This window comes from Atheta coriaria, unplaced genomic scaffold (genome assembly GCF_025399875.1).
Source record: "Atheta coriaria isolate IRGN ID8LTWV9N9 unplaced genomic scaffold, Caltech_Dcor_3.1 hic_scaffold_57_pilon, whole genome shotgun sequence".
In the NCBI taxonomy this organism is placed as follows: domain Eukaryota; kingdom Metazoa; phylum Arthropoda; class Insecta; order Coleoptera; family Staphylinidae; genus Dalotia; species Dalotia coriaria.
The window spans coordinates 15,418-26,649 of NW_027045499.1; the positions used below are offsets into that span (position 1 = coordinate 15,418).

The window sequence follows — 11,232 nt, forward strand, 5'->3', positions numbered from 1 at the left end:
TGGGGACCTGCCTCATTTGCATAATAATTCGACTTCATTAACGTGCAAATTTCATTGCGTTTCGCCGACAACACGCGTCAAAAACACGGAAAACTCCCGGAAAGGAAAATCAGGCATGTCGACAGCTGTGCGTAATTTCCGAATTTAAAGCTGCGCCCCAAACAACAAAAACTAATTTCAAATTTTGTAAATTACAAAGTTTTTACGAGTTTAGGCAATATTAGCATCTCACCTTAAAAGCCACAAATAAGGTAAAATTGTTAATTGCAGGTAACTAGCGCCCTCTCGATGTCTAACGGTACACTTGCACGATAAACCTGGCTGCGCTCTTCAACCTGTAATGTCGGTAAGGTCGGTAACAAACCCAACGTTGCAAATAGTTCAAGTTAAAACCACATAGATGGCGCTAGCAACTCAAAATATATATTTGTTTATTGTAATTACGAAACAGATGACCCGAATTAAATTCGATCGAATCCATTCAAATCTATAACAATTTAAATGCGTATAAATGTTAATGCAATTTGGTGAAATTGAATCAAAATCGGATTTGCGGCATAACAGATTACGAGTTTGTTTCAATTTCAACCGAAGCGAATGCGCATACGAATGGATTTTTTGCATGAACGAAATGAACTTTAACTTTTAGTAACCATGACGACGTTTGTTCACCCGTTGCCATGGAGGTCACGTATCGATCGGGCGGATCGCGCGCGCCCATCCCGTGCCCATCTCGCACGGCCAGCCGCCCCCGATGCCAGAAGAGTGACGGCGGCAAGCTGGGACGGCAAAGCGCATCGGCGGCAAAGCCCCGTGCTCGTGCGTTACAACGCCGACTGCTTGTGACAACGCACGGGGCATGTGAATAATTGTCCGAAACATTAACAATACTTAATATATACAGTGTGTTCAAAGTATAACCAATTTAAAGAAAAAAATTAAAATAAGCCTAGGATACTTTAAAAATTAATTTACCGACAAATAATTAATTAATTTTTTATACGTGTTTTATGATTGAACACATTGTATATTTTATTTTTAGCCGGCGGCAGCAGATTCGTACAAACGGGCAAACAAGCTGTTCTATATAGAGCATGAAATTAGTGCAATGTTACGCTTGCTGAGTTCGTTCCTGTTTTTTCGCCTAGTCGTAGGCGGTGGTGGCGGTAGCGGCGGCAAACAATCGTCCCCGAACAAGCAATGGCACCTTACCTAATTAAACATTTCACAGTCGTACATCCAACATTCATTTTACCTACCACACATTTTTATCTATCTCTAGCCAGGTTTATTCGTAATAATAGAGGTTATATTTACTTAAGTTAGGTTATGATGGCTGAAGTTAGCTTAGGACGTGCAGAGTCGTAAATTCAGAGATGTCGTTTGTTTAATTTGATTGTGACTTGATTAAATCGAGTTATGACGCGGGTGAGGTCGGAAGGCGGTTGCGGGGGTGGCGCAATTATCACCGACGCGCCACACCATACGACATAACTTAATCGAATTACTTTCCAGAAGCTGCCGCTTCATCTACTGCCAGCGCCCATCGGGGATGCAAAATTCGAGAAGCTAGATTTGCGTATGACGCAGTCGGGCATGTCCGGCGGCGGTGATGGTAATTAACGGTCGGTCAATTTAGTCCTTTTTGTCGGAAGCGTTGAAGCTGGCGGCAGCAAGTAATTACCGCCCCCCGGTGATGATTGTCATTAAAATGTGAGAAAATTAATTTGACGCTTTACATATAAGTGGATCATTTTGGTAGATAAATAATATATTAATTTAAAAATTCATGAAGTGATGGTTGAATAATCGTGACTTTATATTTGTTAAAGAATAGTAACAGCCCGGGTAGCTCAGTCGGTAGAGCATTGGACTTTTAATCCAAGGGTCCAGGGTTCAAGTCCCTGCTCGGGCGATTCTTTTGTTTTTGATTCACAGTATCACAGACATTTTACAATTAAAAATGCCGGTTTGGTGGAACAAATTAAAAATTGATAACTATGCGTTGTAAACGGGAAATAAATAATTGTATATTCTTTAAAAAGAACGCGCTTAATAACGCATGTAATGTGTGAAGATCAAACACATTTGGATTTGATGGCTTTCTCTCTGTTCTTTCTTATTCAGAAAAATGTTTATACTATTTTTTCAAAATTGCATTTGCCACATAACTTAAAACATTGAATTTAATTGTATTTCAGTTTTTATATAACATTTGTTTTCCCTATGAAATTACATTTCCCAGCAAAATGTAATTTAATCTTTAATTAAATATTCCGGGAAAAGTAATAAAGCTAGGAATATGAAACAAATGCCATTTTATAGAAAAGAAAACCCTAATGAAACTCAGTTTGCAATTTCTAGCTTATAATGTTTTTCTTCATTATAACATGAAATTCAAAACAAAGTTTGTGGTTGAACTTGGTTTAATCTTGTGTTTTGTTTAATTTATAAATCAGAATTAACTTAACCACGTCAAAACATTTAGTTTAAAAACTGAAAATGTTACAGAATTCATTTTGAAGAAGGTAATTTGCATAATGCATCGAATTTTACATAAACAGCAAAACAAAACAAAAGCAAAACTCAATATATTTTTAAAATATAGGTATGTAGATTACTCGCTCCTCCCGGTAGTGTTTAATAAAAATGTAATTCGATTATACTCTCTTGTTTTAGATGTAGTATGTGTCAATTGTATCAATAAGATTCGCTATTTTATTTTAAAGAATTTAATTATATAAAGAATTAACTATAACTATGATTAAATCTCAATTCCAACTTATATCCTATAGAAAAAGGCTGTCTTTAGGGTTTTCCCGGCAATTATTCGATTTTTTCTCGCTGTAAAAACTATTCTTGGAATTTGACGAACATTAAAAAATAATTTGGCCAAATTGGTCCAGGCATTGCTGAGTTATGCGCTTGCCTACAGATATTGCGATTCATTTTTATATTATAAATAACTTTCTACTTTTGAAAATTCTCAACTCATAACTGAAACATTACATCTCTTCCAGTCAAGTGCTTTGCAAAAGCTAGCGACTGAAATTGCCACACGCGATAATCCAATTTCACCTCGTCGAAAAACAACGATAAATAATTCACGTTCAATCATCTGTTGCTCGACGACTAAAAAATTCCCAATCCCAACGTGGACCTGTTGAAACCCACTAGGAAAATGAGTTTTTGGCTTGTTGCCTGCACTCACTGGCACTCGGCAACTTCTTTGTCCAGATGATAACTATTCACTTTGCAGGCGCATGGGGGCGGAAAATTCGGCGGTGGATAAGACGCGGGCCGCGTGCCAAAAACGTGAGCGCTCTCGCGATTAGAAATTCATTAAATTGCCAGCTACGCAATTTGCGCGCACAATAGCCCGTCGACCACCTGCGGCTTCGTTTCGTCTTTGTCCGCCCTCGCGGGGGTGGCGACTATGCGGTTTTATAACTTTCCGTTTTTCGACAACAACAACTTGAGAGCAAGGCGCGAACGAGCTGCGAAAACTGTGTCGTTATCCTTCCCGGGGGCGGTTTGCAAGTTTGGTCCTGTTTGAATAGGATACTGAGATGAGGCTATCAGTCGATACTTCAAACAAAATACCTACAGAGTGTTTTAAAATATCAGAAATTTTTAGAAAAAACGTTTTTTAACTAGAAAGAAAAATTAATTTTTATTTTTGCATTAAACTTGTTTCTTCACAAAAATAAAGATTACATTTTTATTTGAATATAAATTCTAAACAAATTAACAATATTTCAATTGATAATAAAAAAATATTTTTCAAAAGTATTTAAAAGCAATAATGAAAATAAAAACATAAAAATAATTATGAAACTTGAATTAACAAAACATTTGATTATAAAACATAAAATAGTAGACTAAAATCTAGGAAGCAATTTTATTCTAAAAACACTTTAACACTCAGTATAAATCTGTTAAAGTTTATCCTCACGAATGCTAATGCTAACCGACGTTCATTCATCGCTCGCCGCAAAGTGCGCCAAGGATAACGGTCGTTTAATGGTTGGATTTCGGCGCGGCGTAGGAAGGACATTAGGCGTTGCGTCCTGGTCGTCCTTTTCGTCCTTGGCCGCGAAGGCAAAAGAATGCCGCCGCCGACCCAAATGCCTGCCCGCTCGCATTAATCCTTCTCCTCGGCGCGTCCTACTCCTCATCCCCAATAGCTTTCGGTTCACACGCGCGGAACGATAATGTGAAAAAATCCACGCGATAAAAAAGTGAATCGTGCAAATCTTGCGATCTCGACAATCCGAGAAACAAAAAAATTCAAATCCCGGCTAAGAAAAGTTGAGAAGTTAAAATCTGCTTGAAAAAGCTGTAAGCTTTCTTGCCGCTGGCGTGGAAACAATGTAAAAGATGTGAGAAATGTGAAATCAAAGCGATTGTTTTGATTGATCTCTCGAGGCGACGTCGGCACCGGCGACGAGGCGACGCCTGTAAATCAACTGGTTGACGGCTTAAAAGCCCTACGAGCTCAAAAAGCTCGCGGAGATCAAAGCCTCTTCGGGGGCTCGACATAATCGATTATGTCGGGTGAAGTAAAGTCCGACGTACACATGATTGTTATCACAAAAGTATAGCACCTAGCTTAATTCTCAAGAATCAAACAATTAATTTATTTAATTGACATTTGATTATTCCGTGTTATACAGTGTGTTATTCATTATATTAATATAAATATTAACACTGTACATTTAATTCCAATTTCACATCATTTTAATTGAAAAAATAAATTTTTAGAGATATTCCAGTTTAATTGAAACTAGAATTATGCAAAAAATAGAAATTGAGGTTATAAAAAATTATGACCTCATTGTAATACCAAATCTGAAAGTATATTATTTACCACAAATTACTTTCAAATAAAAATTTCTTCTATTTCAGAATTTTATGTTAAAAACATAATTTGTATCAATTTACAGTGACGATTGTTAAGCACCAAAAAAGCGAAAACAAACAAAACAATCAATGAAAATAAACAAATCCATCTGTAATGATACCAGTAATTACCACCCCATCAATGCCCGATTGTTTCATTATCCAGGCTGCTTTACTTCAATCGTAAATCAGGATTCAATCACCGCTTGCATGTGACAAGCGTATCCGACGCCAGGATCGCTTAATTAAAGCCTTCCCTGCTGTTCGATCGTCCTGTTTTCGCACATCGCACCCTCAACCCTATGTATCGCCTTCATCGCAATTCATCGCGCTTACATTGATTACGCACTCACCCCTTCTTGCCAACGGGTTATCCTTTCCAATTTCCCATCAATTTCCATCTGCTTTCGTTTCGCCAGCGCAAAACAAAGCAAAAACTTTGTTTCCAACTCTAATTGCCTCATTGCTCGCGCAATCATTCGCAGCACACTGTACCAGCCTTGATCCTTGATCATCGTCGATAAGGATCGCGGCCAACTTCAACCATTAGTCGCGATTAGGCCGCGTGATTAATGCTACTTACCTGAAACAAGAAAAACAAACATTAGACACAAACATTATTTGAGGAAACAAAAATGGGATAATTACGGATAACAATGTCAAATGTGGATGGGAGGATCATCATTTCAAGATGTCATTTCAACAAGGCGAAGAGGGATTTTAATCCCAGGACATTCAATTTTTTGCCATTGAAAAAATCTGGAGTATAAAGGGACAGAAAGGACGAAGGTTTAAATTAAAAATCCTCGAGCTGTCAAATCAGGTAGAAATCATATAAAAAGAGGAATATACAGTGTGTTCTGGGAACTTACAGTGATTGTGAAAGGAAGCGTGAAAGTCCAAGCTTCGAAATGGACTTGCTGTTTTTTATTCCTTCAAACAAATCCATATTTCACAGCACTCGAAAATTCAGTTTCACAAGTCTCTCAATTTTCACAAAGTATGATTTTCCAGGCAGAAAGTTTTTCAGTTTTCTTCACGTCGATTTTAGATTTTTTCCTTTATATAGTTTTTGTTCAGTCTTATACGTTTTCCGGTTTAATCACACACACCCTCATCATATTTATTACTTGGGTTTCGTTGTGATTCGCCTGTGAGCGAAAAATCGCAGTCAAAGAAAACTTATTATAAAACTTCACAAGTCGCTATCGTGACAAGTTGAATTATTCTTTTAAGTTTTGAGTTTTCGTTTCAGATTTTTTTTTCGAATTTATTTTATTTGGATTCGGACGATCGCAATTTCAGAAAATAAAACGGAAAGAAAACTAAGCTGAAATAAAGTTAGGCTCAGTTGTTAAACTTAAAAGTTTCCGGTAAAAGGTAAACTTGTTTGGCTTGTGCGATAAAATGTAAGATGGCGGAGAGTGTAGAAGGTTTAAGAGTGTTAGTAAAACTCGTCGCAGTTCTTTGTTTCGGTGCTTTGCTTTCAAACGCTCGTGGTACTATTGTTTCTATTTTTATCGTTTTCTTTGAATATATTTAGTGCAATAAAAGGCAATAAAACACTGAGATGCAAGTTTGCGGCGTTGAGATGCATTTCATGTTGCAGGTTATAGTCTTCCTGAGTGTCGTAAAGAAGGAAAACTTGTTTTACAACTCGTTTGTAAAAAAAAAACTTTCAGGTTCTTTTTTTTACATTTTTACAAGATTAAATAAGAATATTTAACTTTTTAATAGAAGAAGTTCCTAATAGCGTAAAAAATATAGTAAATATTGAATCATTTTAAAAACAATTAAAAACAAATATTTTGAAATATATATGAATGGCAAAATGTGTTAATAAGCGCATAACTCAACAATGCCTAGACCAATTTGGCCAATTCTTTTTTATATGTTCGTTAAAGTACAAGGATGGTTTTTACGGCGAGAAAAATTTCCGATGATAGTTAATGGAGAAATTAAATTATAGTTTTAGTTATACATTAGAAGTTTAGATGGCGCTCTACGGCAATATTGGCATTTTCATGTTTTTAATTTAACCTTCAAAATATTATCGACAAATTCGGCAGATAAATGATCCAAAGAAAATAAATTATTTTAACCAAAATAAATGTATTATAATTTATTTTTAGAACAGGTACTTACATATAAATAAATTTAATCAAAAAACAGGAAATGTTTATGACCCTTGATGCTCAATTACTTTTCTTGTTATAATGGTTCAAACATGACTCATGAAAAAGAAAAAAAAATATCCGTCTTCAAACACTCGACCCAAACACAACCAATGTCAATAATATAAAAACCCAACAAAAGGATGTTATACAACCCACAACAGTCATTAATATCCTGTTATCCTATATCAACAGAAAAATAAAAGAAAACAAGAACACGGATGCGTTTTCTCTGACATTCCTTTTCGCATAGCGGCACACAACTCCCAACGCTCGATAATTATAACCAATTAGCTCTCTAATTGGCAATGTCAAAGATCGAAATGATATCAATGCGCCGCCAACAGCACCAGCCGCCAACCTGTTAACATGGCGATGTCCGGGGTCGCCGAAGTGGGAGGCAAGGAGAGCGCTAGTGAAATCGATATACAATTAGCGCCAGCGCGCGCTACGTAACCGAATCATTGTAAATTATCTAGCAAGCAAAGTGATACCTGATTGGGGAGCGGCGCATGTGTTGCCTGCTCGAAAGATGAAGGTATTATATTCGAGAATATAGGGAATTTTTAATTGAAACCGGAAATATCGATAACACAAACTATAAATTTTAAATTCTATAGGTTCATAAATTGTTTATAATTATTTTAACATAATATTTTCCAATATTTCATTTAATGCCATAAAGCTTTTAATTTAAAATCACTCTATTGGAGACTCATTTTTGCTAATGACGCTCTCCTGATAACTATTAATATTAATATTAAGATTTGAGACTTCGTCCAGGTAATGTTTAATAAAAATGTAATTCGTTTTTACTCTCTTGTTCTAGACATAGTATGTGTCAATTCTATAAAGAAAATTCGCAATTTTCTTTTCAAGAAATTAATTATATAAAGAATTGCTAATAATGCACTTCAGCGCGCCATCTCGGATTCAACTATTTAACTATAACTATGATTGAATCATAGACAACTTTTTTTCTATTGAAAAGGGCTGTCTTTAGGGTTTTGGTGGTAATAATTGGATTTTTTTCTCGACGTAAAAACCATCCTTAAACATCAACAAACATTTTGAAAAAAGAATTGGCTAAATTGGTCTACGGGTTGTTGAGTTATGCGCTTACCAACAGATTTTTAATTCATTTTTATATTATAGAGCAGCCTAACTAAGTATTAATGTGGTTCTTGGACCTATTATGTGTCAATATGTCAATAAAATTCATAACTTTAATTTTAAAAAAATAATGAAAAATTAACTTTCATTCTAAATTATTCTCTTACTATTCTGTTATTCCCACAAAATGTATATATTTAAAATTTTTCTTGGTCGAAATTATCTCCTTTCCAAAATTTACCAAAACTTATTCAGTGGTTTCTATATAAAATCGTACTAAAAGCATAATGATAGTAAAAGAATTAAAATATAAATAGATATATTTGACTACAACAAACTGAAATCAATAATATATAATTATCAAATATTATATTTTCGGTAATTTTTGCGTTTCCCCAAAAAAAAAATTTCAAACATTTTTTGCTCAAAATCATGGAATGCCGATATCTCGTGGGTTAGCGTTAGCCGAGCGATATCTGATGAGAATATGTGGAGACGAGAACCCGAAAAGCCGAAAACAGTCAGAGATAGTTGGGGAAGTCCCCGAGGGGCACGCAAAGCCCGAACGCGAACTTATTTCGCCGAGCGTGTCGGGAAACGGCGCTCCTCGTTCCGATAGTAAAACGTCACAACTTGCGCTGCGACGTAACAGTAACCCTCTGCAAGATTTTTCTCATTTTCGAAATGATTTTTCTTATCTGGGACAGTTTTTGTCTCAGGAAATTCAGAACTCAAAAGAATATATATAGAGAAAACAAATTTATTACGGCAAAATGCAGAAGATTTTTTCCTGCGATTTAAAAATATTTTACAAAAAGTTGAAAATTTATCTAAATTGAATATGCAGCATATAAAAGTAATTTTGCATAAAAAAGTTCTAAAAACAAACAACTTTATATTGAAAAATTTATGAGTAGTTTAATAATAAATATTTGGTCCAAAATTGAAAATTAAATTTTAAAAAGAAAATTTTTCCTAAAAATAATTTATTTGGGCTTGTATTATAATATTAACAAATTTAATTAGAAATTATAATAATACAATGAATAATTTACAAGTCATAATTAATATTGAATATTTATATTTTTAGTTAATAATATTATGCATAACAATAAATTTAAGAGCAGAAACGAAAAAGTTAAAAAAAGTAAATTAATTCAATTTCAATATTAAAAAAAGTAATTTTATACATCAATTTCATCAATATATTTATCGATATAAATAATTGAATTTTTATTAATCCGTACATAAGCATAGATCATCCATCAATTTTTCACTCGTAACCTGCGTGGGTTATTAATGATTTTCGCCCGCAACGCGGCCCCTTACTCTTTAAATCAGTGAAAACCCATAGAAAGGAAATTGGGAAAATTGCGCGGTGTGGCCGGGTGCGAGAAATATTTTCTTAAAAACCGAGCGTGAATCTTGGCCCCAATAGCGACGTGCCCGGAATCAAGCGCAGCGTAAAAATTAATAAGAACGGCGTCCATCTCAAGCCGCCCCTCGCGCTCAAGCAGCCCTCATCGTTTAGTCATTCGGGGCGCGCTCCACTTTCACCACCCCCATGTTTTTCACCCGCGCACTTCGGGGACGACGTACACGCTTGCCATGCATGGAAAATCGTGCGCACGTCGTCGGCACGTACGCATCACACGTCGCGCCCGTTTGCGTCTTCATCACCATTCAACAATTGAACAATGCGCATACAGTGTGTTCATAGCCACAATAGAACGCAATCAAAATACAATTGAGAATGTAATGTGGGTTGTGATTGTTTGATCATCACTCGGTATATAATGTGGATTCTCATGGGGCGATTGGTGAGATCGAGAAATCGAGGCCATTGTCAGGGAATTGCTCGTTTCGCTCTCCGGCAGCTATCAAAGTCGAAATGGCGTCGACGATGACGGTTCTATCCGGGTGCGGGTAACGGCTATTCGAGTCGGTTCTTAATTTTCGACAGCCGGAATGAATTGCAACGTGGTTGCAAAATTTTAGCGTCAGCGCCGCTCGAATTTAACACTTAGACTTTTATGTTGATTAATAGTGATAACTATTCACTTTAAGCGAAAATGATTTTAGTAAAAGTCCTTAAGAAGTTAATAGATCATAAACTCGTGCAAGTTATTATATAATTCATTTAACATTTCTTTTTTTATATAAAAAATACTTAATAAAGTACTTTACACACGGCATAGACATCCGTGTATAAAGTACCACTTTTTGTGTCTAAAACCGTAGAAAAAGTGGCAAAAAGCTGAGATATATCCTTTAAAAAATAATACTTTTAGATATGTTATTAAAATAAATTAATATAATTTTTGAAAGTTCGTTAAATGGCTATTTATGTAAAATATAATCATTAAATTTTAAAACTCCAGAAATCAAGAAGCAGATTTTAAGGACTTGAAAAGTGCACTTTTGTTATGAAATATTCATTCGCCTAGATCATAAAATTTTAAAATTATAAATTATATATAAACTTATGAAGTTTTTTGATAATATTTTTCAATAATTTATGCTCGCTTACTAAAGATATTTTTAAAAATTTTATTCCGATACTTAGGTTTCAAGAAAATAAAATTTTCTATTTAAATTAATATTTTGACTAAATTGCAATTCCGCGCCGACAACGCAAGTTACGACTGTCGAGTATCTCTTATCACACTCAAATTTCCCATTTCATCCCATCCCAACCTCGAAACTACATACCACCAGCACCCCCACCCCTCACACCTACGCCAACAAGAGTTGTTCAAATCTAGGAGTGTAGCGCAACCGGAATTTAGGTAATTGGATGACGCCAGCACGTGCGAATCCGGCGAAAATGAAGACCGTATCGCGCTCGGCACGACACCATTTCCGCGTTTCCGGTTTCCTATCATATGTGTCGCCGGCGACATCAACGCGCCCAGCCTAGCGCCGACGTCTTATCTTACATGTCGCACAGCTTTACTGTCGAGGACAGGCTTCGGCTTGCAATGTGTTTAAATTTGTTTCCACGTGTGTCGCGCGTGTATTACATGCGGTGTTTTGTGTGATT

General features: G+C 35.6%; 1 non-coding gene across 1 annotated transcript; it reads left to right on the forward strand.

The window, feature by feature from the left end:
• The first annotated feature begins 1,842 nt into the window (after nt 1-1,842).
• Nucleotides 1,843-1,915, forward strand: TRNAK-UUU (transfer RNA lysine (anticodon UUU)). The gene has a single exon. It is a non-coding gene; the product is annotated as a tRNA-Lys (tRNA).
• The last annotated feature ends 9,317 nt before the right edge of the window (nt 1,916-11,232 follow it).